Raw genomic sequence first — 17221 nt, 5'->3', positions numbered from 1 at the left:
GTGGTCTGTGGTCACCACCTGCAGAACCACTCCTTTATTGGGGGTGTCTTGCTAATTGCCTATAATTTCCACCTTTTGTCTATTCCATTTGCACAACAGCATGTGAAATTTATTGTCAATCAGTGTTGCTTCCTAAGTGGACAGTTTGATTTCACAGAAGTGTGATTGACTTGGAGTTACATTGTGTTGTTTAAGTGTTCCCTTAATTTTTTTGAGCAGTGTATAAATACATAGTTGTTGTATACATTGCGTATTTAAAATGTGTGAACATGTAACCTGAGCAAACATTTAACGGAAAACACACAAACAACATAAAGCAAGTACTTCTTTGTACTTTGAGGCACTATGCCTTTTTTTAGGGCTTTTAACCTCTTGTACCAAGTATCTGTGGATTATGTCATTGTAAATACATTGGAGGAAGACTGCCACTTAAATACTTGTGTACAGCTCAGCATTCAACACCATAGTGCCCTCAAAGCTCATCAATAAACTAAGGACCCTGGGACTAAACACCTCCCTCTGCAACTGGATCCTAGACTTCCTGACGGGCCGCCTCCAGGTGGTGAGGGTAGGTAACAACTAGATGATTTTTCAACACCGATACTGGTTATTGGAGGACGAAAAAAAGACAATACCGATTAATCTGAATTTTTTTAAATATATATATTTGTAATAATGACAATTACAATAATACTGAATGAACAATGAACCCTTTTTATTTTAACTTAATATAATACATAAATAAAATCTATTTAGTCTCAAATAAATAATGAAACATGCTCAATTTGGTTTAAATCATGCAAAAGCACAGTGTTGGAGAAGAAAGTAAAAGTGCAATATGTGCCATGTAAAAAAGTGAACGTTTAAGTTCCTTGCTCAGAACATGAGAACATATGAAAGCTGGTGGTTCAATATTCCCAGTTCTTCAATATTCCCAGTTAAGAAGTTTTAGCTTGTAGTTATTATAGGAATTATGACGCGTCGACTAGGCACTATAGTATTGCCAGCCTAATCTCAGGAGTTGATAGGCTTGAAGTCATAAACAGCGCTGTGAAGCAAGCATTGTTAAAATCTGCTGGCAAATGCAGTAAAGTTTGAATGAATGCTTACGAGCCTGCTGCCACTTACCACTGCTCAGTCAGACTGCTCTATCAAATCATAKACTTAATTATAATATAATAAACACAAATACGAGCCATTGGTCATTAATATGACGCACCAAGATGGCGTAGCAGTGCAGACRTTGTTGGTCGTTCTCCCGTGTACATTTTATATGTTTCGTCTTTTTTTGTATATATTTCAATATATTTTCAAGCTATTTTTMMATTTTTAAATTAAATATACCTTCCGGCAACCCGCCTCACCCAATGTGATACGGATCTGCTATTTTTAGACCTTCTAGCCAGTACCTCCATCAGAAGCTAGCCATCATAAGCTAACCAGTTAATTAGCTACTAGCTATTTAGTCATTGTTAGCCACTGCTAGCGGCCCAGCCCTGAARCTAGCCTTTAGCCAGGCCCATCTCCTGGCCTGCTCAGTGGACCCTATGATCACTYGGCTACACAGCTAATGCCTCCCGGACTCTTCACTGACACGACTAGAGTCCACTACACCACCGGATTCTTGCCGTAAGCTCTGACCTTTGCATCGGATCATTGCTGCTAGCTAGCTGCTACCGAGTGGCGATAGTGGCTCATGCCCCTGCCCCGAAGCTAGCACCAGTTAGCCGCGAGAYAKGCGCATCTCCCGGCTAGCAAAGAAATTACTCCAACTACAATACCTCTTTTGCCAACTGGCCTGAACCCTTTCACACGGAGCCCCGCTGTTACATACCGACTGGTCTGCCGACGCAATTCCATCCGTTGTGCCCTCAACTGGCCTTTGCCGGACGTCGGAGCAGATGCYTCTACTAGCCCCGGCCTGCTAACTTTTACACTGTGTCTCCCGTTTGCAAGCATAGTAACAACTACCTAGCGGCTTCCCTRTTTCATCTATTGYTGTTCACTGGACCCTATGATCACATGGTTACATAACTGATGCCTGCTGGACTGTAAATTAATCACAGTACTCCATTTTGTTTATCTGTCGACCCCAGCCACGAGCTCAGGCCCTGTGTGTAGTTATCTGACCCTCTCTGCCCATTCATCGCCATTTTACCTGTTGTTGTTGTCTTAACTGATTTGCTGTTGTTGTCTTACCCGTTGTTGTCTTAGCTAGCTCTCCCAATCAACACCTGTGATTGCTTTATGCCTCGCTTTATGTCTCTCTCTAATGTCAATATGCCTTGTATACTGTTGTTTAGGATAGTTATCATTGTTTTAGTTCACTGCGGAGCCTCTAGTGCCACTCAACATGCCTCAGATACCTCTTTTGTCCCACCTCCCACACATGCGGTGACCTCACCCAGCATAACTAGTGTGTCCAAAAATGCAACATCTCTTATCGTCACTCAATGTCTAGGTTTACCTCCACTGTACCCACACCCTACCATACCCCTCTCTGTACATTATCCCCTGGATCTATYCTACCACGCCCAGAAATCTGCTYCTTTTATTCTTTGTCCCCAACGCACTAGACGGMCAGTTTTGATAGCCTTTAGCTGTACCCTCATCCTACTCCTTCTCTGTTCCTCGGGTGATGTGGAGGTTAACMCAGGCCCTGCGTGTCCCCAGGCGCTCTCATTTGTTGACTTCTCTAACCGTAAAGCCTTGGTTTCATGTATGTTAACATCAGAAGCCTCCTCCCTAAGTTTGTTTTACTCACTGCTTTAGCATTCTCCACCAATCCTGATGTCCATTCCGTGTCTGAATCCTGGCTTAGGAAGGCCACCAGAWATTCAGACATTTCCATCCCCAACTACAACATTTTCCKTCAAGATAGATCTGCCAAAGGGGGAGGAGTTAGCCTGAAGAGTTCTGTCATGCTATCCAGGTCTATGCCCAAACAGTTTGAGATTCTAATTTAAAAAATGAATCTCTCTAGAAATAAGTCTCTCACTGTTGCCACCTGTTATAGACCCCCCTCAGCTCCCAGCTGTGCCCTGGACACCATATGTGAATTGATTGCCCCCCATCTATCTTCAGAGTTCGTTCTGTTAGGTGACCTAAACTGGGAAATGCTTAACACCCCGGGAGTCCTACAATCTAATCTAGATGCCCTCAATCTCACAAATTATCAAGGAACCCACCAGGTACAACCTTAAATCCGTAAACATGGGCACCCTCATAGATATCATCCTAACCAACTTRCCCTCCAAATACACCTCTGCTGTTTTCAATCAGGATCTCAGCGATCACTGCCTTAATGCCTGCATCCGCTATGGGTCCGCAGTTAAACGACCACCCCTCATCACTGTCAAACGCTCCCTAAAACACTTCTGCGAGCAGGCCTTTCTAATCAACCTGGCCCGGGTATCCTGGAAGGATATTGACCTCATCCTGTCAGTAGAGGATGACTGGTCGTTCTTTAAAAGTAATTTCCTCACCATCTTAAATGAGCATGCCCCATTCAAAAAATTTAGAACAAAGAACCGGTATAGCCCTTGGTTCTCTCCAGACCTTACTGCCCTCGGCCAGCACAAAAACAACCTGTGGCGGACTGCACTAGCATCGAATTGTCCCCGCGATATGCAACTTTTCAGGCCACGGAAGGAGAGTTGTATGGCATTGAGCTCGTCTGGAGGTTAGTTAACAAAGTGTCCAAAGAAGTGCCAGATGTATACAGAATGGTGTCGTCTGCTTAGAGGTGGATCAGATAATCACCAGCAGCAAGAGCGACATCATTGATGTATACAGAGAAAAGAGTCGGCCGGGAATTGAACCCTGTGGCACCCCCATAGAGACTGCCAGAGGTTCGGACAACAGGCCCTCCGATTTGACACACTGAACTCTATCTGAGAAGTAGTTGGTGAACCAGTCATTTGAGAAACCAAGGCTGTTGAGTCTGCCGATTTAAGAATGTGGTGATTGACAGAGTCGAAAGCCTTGGCCTGGTCGATGAAGACAGCTRCACAGTATTGTGTCTTATCGATGGTGGTTATGATATTGTTTMGGACCTTGAGCGTRGCTGAGGTGCACCCATGACCAGCTCGGAAACCAGATTGTATAGCAGAGAAGGTACGGTGGGATTCGAAATGGTCGGTGATCTGTTTGTTAACTTGGCTTTCGAAGACCTTAGAAAGGCAGGGTAGGATAGATTTAGGTCTGTAGCAGTTTGGGTCTAGAGTGTCTCCCCCTTTGAAGAGGGGGATGACTGCGGCAGCTTTCCAATCTTTGGGGATCTCAGATGATACAAAAGAGAGGTTGAACAGGCTAGTAATAGGGGTTGCAACAATTTCGGCTGATAATTTTAGAAAGTGAGGGTCCAGATTGTCTAGCCCAGATTGTCTTGCATGGCCTGCACAGATCCCTGACCTCAACCCGTTTCACCTTTAGGATGAATTGAAACGCTGACTGCAAGCCAGGCCAAATCGCCCAACATCAGTGTCCAGACCTCACCAATGCTCTTGTGGCTGAATGGAAGCAAGTACCCGCATCAACGTTCTAACATCTAGTGGAAAGCCTTCCCAGAAGAGTAATGGCTGTTATAGCAGCAAAGGGGGGACCAACTCCATAATAATGCCCATGATTTTGGAATGAGGTGTTCGACGAGCAGGTGTGTGACTCTGTATTTTTATAGCTTACAGTTTATTCACCGTTAGTCAGAACCTCTACACTAAATAATTTTCTCTGAGTGTGCGCCAGCTCATGCTTTGTTTGACGAGAAGTCATGTAGTGTACTTCAGGGAATTGTCTGATATCCCTCCCAGCTCCCCTGTCCCAATCCCTCAGAGTCCATCTCCAATAACCACCATTAGATCTTAAAGGAAAACTCCTCCCAAAAAGTATATTTTTGTATTTATTTCATTAGTCCATTGTTGACATGGTCCGAAAATGTTTTGCTTGTCAGCAATCCAAGTTTTTAAGATATGTAACTTTCAAAATACAGAAATCATACCCATATATACTGGCAAACAAGGAATAATAATGACCTGTCCTCCTCTCCTAATTTGGCCAGAACTCTTATTCCWTTTACATAAAAATGTATAAAACTACATAGTAGATAAATCCTTACTTCCCTCTTTCCCAAGCCAAGGGGATGCGCTTTAATCACAYAAACAAAATTGKTATCAGTAAAAACTACTAACTAATTGGTAGGTCTACATTTACTTGTTAATTATGTGAACTTTCATAATCTGACCCCCATTAGGGAGAGAAATWAAAAAAGATATTTAAAAAATGTGGGTTTTTGGTAATAGAATAACAAGACAAGACTTCTTACAGAAGGCAAATAATTTCTGCAAAACTAAATATACATGTTGATATTAGTTGTCAAGGACCTTCAACATAATTGTCTTCAAATATTTTTAAAACCATAAGACTTTTTCTAGTAGATGTTTTAGCCCCATTTTCCATGTATGTGACCAGAAATCAAAGCCTTTGCTTAGTCCCAATTTTAGGATGGCTGAGTTCCTTCATTTATAGAAAAGTTTGGTCATACTCCCATSCTTAAAAACATAGGTGCTGGGCTAATAAAGAATACTAGTATAGAACATGAAGGATTGCACACTGTTAAAGCTCCCAATTCACCGCAGTGTGCGGGCCTTCTTGTTCTATACTGAGTTCCTTAATTTCCCCAAAATATAGCCTCTTAGCWTTCATTGGACATTTGATATGCTCTTATAAACTTCACGTTGGTGCTCATAGATCATTTAACATGGAAATGACCCGTCGTGTTTTACAGCGTGTTTTTCATTCAGGCAACGTGACRTGGAACTACAGTGACAAGCCTGAGGAAGTTGTTCTTCTGCTTGACTAAATGGATCAGCAAAACCCAATGAGAGTTTCTATCAATTGCTATTACTATCTGCACATTTCATAATTTCTGACATGCCCCCGTGATTGAAATGAATTAGAAGKGCATGCTTTGTAGAAATGAAAAAATAACATGGTAAAGGGACACGCACTTTGATTGACTGGTTAAAGTCTGTGAATAGCAAAGTCAAGTGTGGCACATTGCTTCTGACATCATTCCGCTCAGTGTTTTATTACCTAGTGAGTGAACACATCCCCTCAAGGCACTCATAACTTGCAGGATGTAGCCTTCAATGACGGGGTTCAAGAAAACAATAATGGAAATAAGGGTCTATAGTTCAGCATGTGCACAAAGGGATTATCGGAAACAAGAATGTGGGTACGCGTGAAKGAACTGAATTGTGTGTGGTCACTGAAACTGGCGTATCTGAACTTTACCCCTTATGATGACCGAAACAAAGTACACTATTCAAGTACCTCTCAAATTGACTCACTCAGTGTTGACATAGTGGAGTTGAAACCACCTACCTATGGTGAAGACGTCGGACAGAAATAGCAGCCTTAAAACACATGAAATAGGACAAAGATTACTTCACCAAAATGAAATGACTAAGACGACTGACGACTGACGGGAAGAGTGACTTCCTCCGTTGCCGTTTTGACAATGTTGCCTGTCCAGATTCCACTCCTCTATTCTCAGGTAGGACTGAGCGATATACAGAGTATACCTGTGCATTCTGGCCGAGTTCCATGCAGTCATCAGCTTCCGGAGCTAGTGGACTGAGCTATCCAGATCGTAACAGCTGACTTTAGACTATTTCTGTACCTGAGCAGTCTTCGACTGGACTGTAGAACGATTCTGATCCTCTCAATTGCTTTATTTCTACACCAGAGGGACTTTGAACATGTAAACGCACACTCATGTTCCCCTGTAACGTACACGGCTACTGTATAATATCAACAGTGTCTATGATGAGGGGAAGAAGTTGGACACTTAACAGCGACTCTGTTGTAAACAGTTGAGGGTGAGTGGTTGATTTATCAGGTGGAGAACTGTTTACTTGCTATGGTGGATTTATTGTTTTACCATTTATATGCAGCACGTAAAGGACAGACTATGCAATCCTTCCTCTCATGTCTGTATTCAGAAACGTGTTGTTTTTAAAAGGATGAGTTCAGACTTATGTTACAGTATGACAGGAATATCTGTTATACAAATTAAAAAAGGAGAGAAGGTAAACTGTGATTTTGTGAGATTAAAGGATACTTTGTACCTAGACTAATTTCTAAATGGAAAGTTGTGTGTTTTTACTGTAGCTCTGACTTTTTGGCTGTAAACAGCCCCTGAAGTCATAACATTGCTCTTGACAACAGTCTCAATGTGGAGATGATCTTTCAATCACAAGAGTACTTTGGATCATATCGCTTGATTTGATTATTTCTCTAAAGTAGGAAAGGATACTGCTGATATATATGTGTGTGTGTGTGTGTGTGTGTGTGTGTGTGTGTGTGTGTGTGTGTGTGTGTGTGTGTTTGACAGTTTCGCCCTTGTTCCCACAAGAACTGCTTTGCATAGCACAGCAGGAGGTGTGAATTTGAAAGGGAAATAATCACTATGCAGTTGATGATAGCAGACTCTCACGCTCACACACACACACTGTAATCTGTTACTGCATGTTGCCTAGATTTAGTCAGCATTATGTTGTGCAGTGCACTCTGTAAGAGATCGGGATGGACATGTAAGGCTGACCAAAACAGCAGACAGTTCTCATGGTGAAAGTGTATTTATGTTAAAGAGACTACAAAAGTGCCTCTCAAGCCTAATTTGATGTTCTGAATCTGTTTTGGGTTACAGATGGTCACCTGTGCCCCCCAGCAAACAGCTGAATCTTCTTAACTAGGAATGTTGTAACGATGGCGAAGCATCACCATAACATACTCCAAAACCTGGAGTGCAATGTCATTCCAGGTTTTATTTAACCCCTTACAGTGCCTTCAGAAAGTATTCACACCCCTTGACTTTTTCCACATTTAGTTGTGTTCGAGCTTGAATTTGAAATGGTTTAATTGAGATTTTGTGTCACTGGCCTGCACACAAAATTCCACTTTGACATTATGGGGTAATGTTTTAACTTTCAATTTTTTTTGTATTAATTAGAAATTAAAAGCTTAAATGTCTTGAGTCAATAAGTATTCAACCCCTTTTTTGGGGAAGCCTTAAATAAGTTCAGGAGTAAAACATGTGCTTAATAAGTTGCATGGACTCACTCTGCAATAGAAGTGTTAAAAAAATATATGTATGACTAGCTCATCTCTGTACCCCACACATACATTTTTTATTTATTTAACCTTTTATTAACTTGGAAATTCAGATAAGAACAAATTCTTATTTACAATGACGTCCTACCAAAAGGTCTCCTGCGGGGACAGGAGGCCTTTTGTGACAAAACACACATCCTGACAAGAGAGACAACACAACACTACATAAAGAGAGACCTAAGACAACAACATAGCAAGGCAGTAACACATGACAACACAGCATGGTAGAAACACAACATGTTAGCAGCACAAAACACGGTACAAACATTATTAGGCACAGACAACAGGACAAAGGGCAAGAAAGTAGAGACGACAATACATCACGCAAAGCAGCCACAACTGTGAGTATGAGTGTCCATGATTGAGTCTTTAAATGAAGAGATTGAGATAAAACTATCCAGTTTGAGTGTTTGTTGCAGCTCGTTCCAGTCGCTAGCTGCAGCGAACTGAAAAGAGGAGTGACCCAGGGAGGTGTGTGCTTTCGGGACCTTTAACAGAATGTGACTGGCAGAACGGGGTGTTGTATGTGGAGGATGAGGGCTGCAGTAGATATCTTAGATAGTGGGGAGTGAGGCCTAAGAGGGTTTCATAAATAAGCATCAACCAGTGGGTCTTGCGACGGGTATACAGAGATGACCAGTTTACAGAGGAGTATAGAGTGCAGTGATGTGTCCTATAAGGAGCATTGGTGGCAAATCTGATGACCGAATGGTAAAGAACATCTAGCCGCTCGAGAGCACCCTTACCTGCCGATCTATAAATTATGTCTCCGTAATCTAGCATGCGTAGGATGGTCATCTGAATCAGGGTTAGTTTGGCAGCTGGGGTGAAAGAGGAGCTATTACGAGAGAGGAAACCAAGTCTAGATTTAACTTTAGCCTGCAGCTTTTATATGCGCTGAGAGGAGGACAGTGTRCCGTCTAGYYATRCTCCCAAGTACKTGTATGAGGTGACTACCTCAAGCTCTAAACCCTCAGATGTAGTAATCACACCTGTGGGGAGAGGGGCATTCTTCTTACCAAACCACATTTGTTTTGGAGGTGTTCAGAACAAGGTTAAGGGTAGAGAAAGCTTGTTGGATACTAAGCTTTGTTGTAGAGCATTTAACACAGAATCCGTGGAGGGGCCAGCTGAGTATAAGACTATCATCTGCATATACAGTACATGGATGAGAGAGCTTCCTACTGCCTGAGCTATGTTGTTGATGTAAATTGAGAAGAGCGTGAGGCCTAGGGTTGAGCCTTGGGGTACTTCCTTGGTTACTGGCCATGGCTGAGACAGCAGATTTTCTGACTTTATACACTGCACTATTTGAGGTAGTTGGCTAACCAGGCCAAAGACCTCTCAGAGACACCAATACTCCTTAGCTGGCCCACAAGAATGGAATGGTCTACCGTGTTAGATTTTCAAGACGATTAAAAAAAATTAAACTATGGCAAGACTTAAAAATGGCTGTCTAGCAGTGATCAACAACCAACGGGGTATGGTGTGTAGATGGGTGAGTTGCAAAAAATTATACTTGATACATTTTGAATTCAGGCTGTAACACAACATAATGTGATAAGTCATGGGTATAAATACTTTCTGAAGGCACTGTATATTTAACCTGTTGGCTTGATTATGTAAATTGAGTTAGATTCAAATGTTATCACATTTTCTAAACTCTCTAAAGTCTGTTTTGTTCTACTGAATGCACTTGGTTAGGTTAAAATAGCTCCTGTAGCCTAACTTGATAGATACGAATTTACTCAATATGGTCCACAGCCACTCCTCTGCCCACAAGAGAAATGTCTATGGCTTGAAACTGGGAAGTGAATTTTTACTTCTCAACCCATTAACCCATTAACAATGTCACATTTTCATTAGGGAAATGTTCTCTTAAGGTTGTTTTTTACTTCGTTTTTTAGTCTATGGTTCATTGTATTATGGGCACATTTCAGTGGTTTTTCAAAGACTTACCTTTTTATTTTACCTTTACTTACCTTTATTTTCAATTTTGTTTTGTCAACAGGGCAGGAGTTTACAGTCCAATGCCACTAAATCTCTAGTCTAGATAGATATGTTTCCTACAAGCGGTATTAGGTAACACTTTGACCATTTGGTAATGATTACACATACCATACTACGGCTATCTTTACAAGCCAAACAGGATGCACCTGCGGCTGCAGTCAAGTTCCCCCTGAAACATTATCAAGAGTAGCCTGTTTCTCACAATGGACCTCAATTCATGAATAATAACACACACAAAATGTGCTGCTTTCCMTTCCGATTAACTGAATACATCTTGAGATGTTCCAAGCTGTGTTTGTAATGTAACTAGCGGCTTTGACAATAGAGGAAAAGGTCATTTGATTAGCGACACGCATTCCCCACCCACCTGAGGATCTCTCCTTTTCAACCATCTATTTTCTGTTTTGAGGGGAGCAAAATCCACTTGTCACTTAAATCTYGCTGGATTGATTGCTTTCATTTTGCTCTTTCCCACTCTTGTTTGTGCCAGTCCCGTTAACGTAACGATTGCGGAACCGTTTGTAATGACCTGTCAATCACACTCTGGTAATGGCTGAAATGGACTCAATGGAATACATTGGCTTTCCGTTGCATCTATAAGAACCCTAAAGCTTCGTCTGGGATTKAATGCAACATCTCGACAGTTACATCACAAAAAAAGAGAAGAAAGATCCAGTAACTTTATTTTTGATTTAATACATTTAAAATGTTTACAAATGATATGTGCTGTAATGAAAGCAACTACCGAAAATGAACACTCCGATTATAGTGATATTATGTCTGATCTCACAAACAGTATAAAGTCTGAATGTTAAGGTTTAATTTAGAGCCAAGCGTTTTGATTTTAAATCGCATGGTTATCCTTCTCTTGACACACTTGTTGAATTATGCAAGAGAACATGACAGCGTAGGTAGGCCTAGAGACAGAGCAAGTTTTTGGTGATTGAAGCCCTTTTCAAATCAAATCAAATTGTATTTGTCACATGCAACAGTGAAATGCTTACTTACAAGCCCATAACCAACAATGCATTTCAAGTATTAGAGTTAAGAAAAACATTTACTAAATAAACTCAAGTAAAAAATAAAATGAAAAGTAACACAATAAAATAACGAGGCTATATACAGGGGGTACCGGTACCAAGTCAATGAGTGGGGGTACAGGTTAGTCGAGGTAATTTGTGTGTGTGTGTGTGTGTGTGTGTGTTTTTTAAATATTATTTAAAAATTGACCATGTTAAATTATCAGTGTAATTACGCACAAATTGATGTCAGACATGGAGACCCACCCAATACTCTGTTGCTGATAAATGCAGGAGCAGATTTCAGGAGCAGGACAAGACACCCTCTTTGTGACTGATGACTGACATAAGGGCATGTATGTGACAGGCCTAAGTGGCTTATATGATTATGATGGTCATAATGCTTTTTGACAGTGTCATAAAGTGTATTTTTCTTAGTCCAAATAAAGTGACACAGGATTGTCATAATGCTTCATGAGTGTCATAAAGTGTTTTATACAATTGATTTGAAATATATGATGAAAAAACATGATTATAAAGAATTCATTACAACAACAATTTCAGAAACAAACTTTCAAACGAAGGGAAACTTAGCAGGGGAAAAAAATATTTGAATAAATGTGGGTTGTGACACTGTTATGTAGGTGTCATAACCAGACATAAAATAACGCAATATAATGTCACAACAGGTGGAAATATATGGGTTATGACCATATTATGACAGGTTGTCAGCTGTTATGACATGGTTATGACCATGTCATAACGTGTTATGACACTGGGTGTCAAGTAAAGTATTACCAAATCGTTTTTTAAACCTTTAAACAATTTCAGTTGACCGTTGCTACTTTGATGAAGAAGGATGAGCGTCCATTTTACAATATTATTAACGGCCATTTTCAACTTAAACAAACTTGACAGTGACGTAGCGCTAGGCTTATCAACAATAGAGATTGTGTTGGGGGAGGAGGACGTGAATTCATCCCGCAATACATGAGAATATTTGTCTGTACGTGTCCCAACACGATTTCTGGACTAAAGTGGACACAACACAAGATGATGAATTACCATTAAGAAGAGCCATAGAGTCAACATTAGTCATGGGCAGCCACTGTTAGTCAGCCTGACTTATAATGACGATCGCTTATGTCATGACCAGCATTTGAGCACTGACCAGGTCCTGAGTTCAGATCCATTATCTAACTAATGACCCTTAGAGACCCAAATCATTCCCCTATAACTTATAAAACATTACTGATGTGACTGGTTATCTTCCGCTCCTCACTCACACATAGAAACCCCCACCCGCCCACATACACCACTCAAGGAACCTATACATTCCAAATCAAGTGTATTAATCAGTGAGAGGCAGCCATTACAGCCTTGTTCCTATTGATCTGTTGTTTGAGGATGTAGCATGCTGTTAATGCCCCTGCTTTTAAACCAGCCCTTTACTGAAGAGGAGCGCTCTATGTGCTGACACAGCCCATCTTTAGTGTGTGTGTGTGTGTGTGTGTGTGTGTGTGTGTGTGTGTGTGTGTGTGTGTGTGTGTGTGTGTGTGTGTGTGTGTGTGTGTCGCTTATTTTAAGGCCATAATAACCATAACGTCCACAGGCAGATCTGTGGGATCTGAGAGAGGTTCGAGAGGGTCTGCAGACTAAATAGAGTGGCTCCTGGCCAGCGGCGCTAGACTAGACTTGCTGTGTGTCCGGCAGTAGAAGAATTGGCCCTAAGGCTCTTGCTCTTCACTAGCCAGTAACAAGGGCCTCTTGTGTGCATCTGCTGCTGAGGTGGGGGCGGAAATTAGTAATGTAGCCCCACTCATACCAGGTGTGTTGGAAATGGACTGTGTCTTTTTTATGTCACCAAAGAGACTGTTGAAGAAATAGACAGAGAAGGCCTATAGCTGGTTGAGTAAATTATTGATAGCAGTTGTTGTTGGTTGGGTTTAAGCGTTATCCTACAAAACTGGTAGATGTAGGATAAGCTGAGTTGGACCATATGGTACCAGACCTCTGAGTTTATTTCTGGAAAGCCAGATGTTTTAGCCCCTAGCAGCCAGAGGACTAGTAGGCTTTTAGTTTCAACCTCTAAACTGATTTAAGACCAACACGTGTTGATGTTATTTGCACAGCTTTAAAGTTAAGAGGAAATGAACAATCAGTCTACATTTCAGACACATGTCCTAACGTCAGCAATTTGGCACGCACATGCTTTTGATTTCATCTATCCTAAAAGTGTATGGACAATTTAATCAATAAGAGAGATGGAAAAAGGTTTTAGCTGATTATCAACTTAGGAAGAAGAGAGAGGGAGACTCCAAAGTAGCTCTGGCAGATTTTGATGGCACACTTCCAATACTTCACCTTTCAGCAGTTGGGCAAGGACATTGGCTAGACAGGAGAGCAGTGTTGTTGGTCTGACATGTTTAAAGCTGCAGTGAGTGAGGCCAAACAGATGTAAATGGTTATGCTTTTTGGGGGTATTGTTGTTGGATTGCAGACTGGGCTCTTTGGCCCTGGTGTTAACATTCTTTGAGGAATTAGGTGATGATTGGAGGGTCGCTGAGCTTTCTACTCCGATTACAGACCTTCGTTCCCTCTCTCTTTCTTTCTGTCTGCTCTCTACTCTCTGCTTTCTCTCCATCAAGCCCAGACCAGCTCCACATGTTTCCAGTTTAGTCTTTTCGTCACCGTTGACCTACATACAATGTTGGGGGGCCCGTGCTCCAATTTGATTTCCTGGAGCTGAAATTTCCGCTTTGGTCTTTAAAGAAATATGAAATATGATATTTTCTCTCTGATTTGAATGACTTTGGAGCGTCAGTATTTCTGAACCACAGTTCTCTACAGAAACTCATCCCACAGGGATGTTTTTCAAAACATTTTGAAGATATTTAAATGAAATTATTGTTTAGAGCAGAGCTTTTTGCAAGTTATTCACTTATGAAAAGACATCTGAGTGTAACAATGTTAATGTAATTGAAGTTTTTGGTATTCCCTGATTTTCTCATTTAAGTGTGCTCTGCATTTGTAGTATGAGTAGTCGAACTGTATAAACTAATTAGTGTATTTACAGGGATCTTATAAATAAATTACAATAGTATTGTGAGTGCTATTCCTAATTCGACTCATTATGGGTTAGGTTTGCCCTTAAATAGGCCCATTTCTTAAATGTACCACAACTGCCATTTTCTCTCTCTCACTCGCTCTCTCTCTCTCTCTCTCTCGTCAAAAAGAGAGGGAGAGGTGTTAACACGGTGGGCATGTAATGACCTATAAAGATGAAAGCAGAGAAGGGGAATGGTAACCAGTGAATGTGTCGAGAGGGAGCAGTACAGGGGAAAGGGAGAAGGGAACGGGTGAAAAAGAGGAGGAGGATTAGAAAGAGACTGGTGGAGTGAGGGGAGGAGGAGGGGAGAACTGGACACTGAAAACTTGTGCCTCCCGCAGAGGGGGAGTGTGACGGCTGGAGGGAGAGAAAGAGAGGGGGGGTGAGAGAGATGAGCTTGTGTTCCACAAAGACAGTCTCAGTCCATTGGAGGATATTCTGAGATTGAGTTGTGTGTCTCTCTCTCTGACTGACTTCAAACAGCTTTGTTTATATACTACACGCAGGCACCTCTCTCTCACATCACTAGAGTTCACTCGCTCTTCTCTTCAGCTGGATGAAGAACTGAAAGGTAATCTGCCCTTTCCTCMTCTGAAATACACTCGTTGTGTGTGTTATATTAATTGTCGTGAAGTGGAACATTAACATGGACTGTATGAGGTGTTGATGGTTACTTATTGTAGTCACTAAGGTATTTCCATTGAACATTCCTTACTTTGGTTTATAACCAGTGGTCTTAGATTACGACTTCTTATCTTGCGTTTTGGTATTTGTATGAATGTTTGATTTTTGAGGGGCAGAGATATTTCAGAGAAAGTTTTACATTTTGATTATATCTTACCACCTGAAGGGGTTGTACTAAATTCAATGTCTCTGAATTGACAATAGTGGAACTGTAGCCACATTGTTCAGTCATTTTAGCAGATGCTCTTATCCAGAGCAATTAGAGTTAAGTGCCTTGCTCAAGGGCACATGGACATATTTCACTTAGTCAGCTCAGGGATTCCAACCAGAAACCTTTAGGTTACTGGCCCAATCTCTTAACTACTAGGCTACCACCCAGTCATCCTCTCCCTACAGTACATCACTTGCACCTTAGTTAGGATTATCTCTGTCCAAAACTCTTACTCATGAACTTGAATTTCTTTAGGTTACTTGAACTTGAATTTCTTTAGGTTACTTGAACTTTAATTTCTTTACAAAACCTCCTTAACATGACCTAAAGGGAAATGGCTGCCAAGAACTGTTTGTCTGTGTCATACATACCTTTACTGATCTCACACTTCTCTATTTGAGCATTATAAGGCTTCTTTAATTATGGGCTTTAACCAGATGTGTTTATTGATGTTTTGAAGACCGGGGATGAACCACTCTGTGGATCAACCACTCTGTGGTTCAACCACTCTGTGGTTCAACCACTCTGTGGATCAACCACTCTGTGGATCAACCAATGTGACTTTGTAGTGTGTCTACTATTGACTTTAGTTTTTTCCCCTCAAGGCATAAGCGTTGAAAATTGAGTACTCAAATAATCATTCTGTTTTAGAACAATAACATGGGCCTATATTCACAAAGTGTCTCAGAGTATGAGTGCTGATCTAGAATCCGTTTTCATCTTTACGCTCATAAGATTAATGGACAGAGAGGAGTCAGAGGCCCTTATCCTAGATCACCACTGCTACTCTGAGACACAGTGTAAATACAGGTCCTGGCCTTTTATATTACCTTACTTGCCAGCACCACAGCAGGTGATCTAGCTAGATAAAATACCCTGTTGTTCACAGGCAGTGTAGGGTGAAGATTTGTTGTGGTGCCGTCCACTGATGGGTGTAAATGGCTCACCATCAGAAGGCATTGGAGGGTGAACAGAGGCCTTGTATTGATGCCAATCACAGATCTGAATCCTCCCTTCAGCCTGTATGGCTGTGCCTCATAAAGCCAGATGCTTATCAAGAATAGATCTTGTTTTGAAATGAGGAATGAACAAGGAACACTTAGTCACACACACAAACACACACACACACACCCACACCACACAGCACACTAATCCATTGATTGGGGTGAAAGTGTGCAGATGAGGTATAGCATCTGAACCTGCTCTTCAACAAGTACAGCATATTTCTACATGTCAATAGACCAGCCCTACACCTGACACTCCCAATGCATTTTATTTCATTCTGCTCACATGAATCCTAGCAAAATGGTTTGTGTGTGTGTTCATTCAAATGTGTATGATATCTGGTGAGGACACTCTGTCATTAGGCCTACAATATATCAGTAGTGATAGTTAGAGGCTCAGAGTGTTCTAGCTGCTTAGCTATACTTTTGCTTGGTGTGCTCTACAACCATCATACTAAGTACCTCCTGTAAGGGAGAGCATGGGCCTATACTTTTGGTCATGCAGTGTATGTGGACACCCCTTCAAATTAGTCGATTCAGCTATTTCAGCCACACCCGTTGTTGACAGGTCTATAAAATCGAGCACGCCGCCATGCAATCTCCATAGAACAACATTGACAGTAGAATGGCCCACTGAAGAGTTCAGTGACTTTCAACGTGGCAACGTCATACTTTCCAGCAGTCAATCCGTCAAATTTCTGCCCTGCTAGTACAGCTACGAAGTAGAAGGCCACACAAGCTCACAGAACGGGACCGCCGAGTGCTTTCCTTGGTTGAAACACTCACTGCTTCTCGACGCAACATCAGCACAAGAATTTGTTCATCGGGAGCTTCATGAAATGGGTTTCCATGGCTGAGCAGCCGCACACAAGCCTAAGTTCACCATGCACAAAGTCAAGCGTCGGCTGAAGTGGTGTAAAGCTCGCCGCAATTGGACTCTGGAGCGTGGAAATGCGTTCGCTGGAGTGATGTATCACACTTCAACATCTGGCATTCTGACAGCGAATCTGGG

General features: G+C 41.6%; 1 protein-coding gene across 3 annotated transcripts in view; it reads left to right on the top strand.

Moving 5' to 3' along the window:
• The window catches only part of LOC111953925 (rho GTPase-activating protein 28), a 59366-nt gene that overhangs the window by 17237 nt on the left and 24908 nt on the right, over nucleotides 1–17221 (top strand). Inside the window, exon 1 of one of the 3 annotated variants that reach the window (XM_023973411.3) lies at nucleotides 6671–6878. The exons of 1 other annotated variant lie outside the window; for it this stretch is intronic. The gene's annotated coding sequence lies outside the window, so the exon portion shown is untranslated. Of the gene's footprint in view, nucleotides 1–6670; nucleotides 6879–14641; nucleotides 14882–17221 lie in introns of those variants that run through there. One more of the 3 variants, XM_023973410.3, reaches the window with a different exon arrangement.

This window comes from Salvelinus sp. IW2-2015, linkage group LG27 (genome assembly GCF_002910315.2).
Source record: "Salvelinus sp. IW2-2015 linkage group LG27, ASM291031v2, whole genome shotgun sequence".
Taxonomy (NCBI): domain Eukaryota; kingdom Metazoa; phylum Chordata; class Actinopteri; order Salmoniformes; family Salmonidae; genus Salvelinus; species Salvelinus sp. IW2-2015.
Note: the sequence above shows the minus strand (reverse complement) of the source record. Positions and strands in the feature narration are given on the sequence as shown.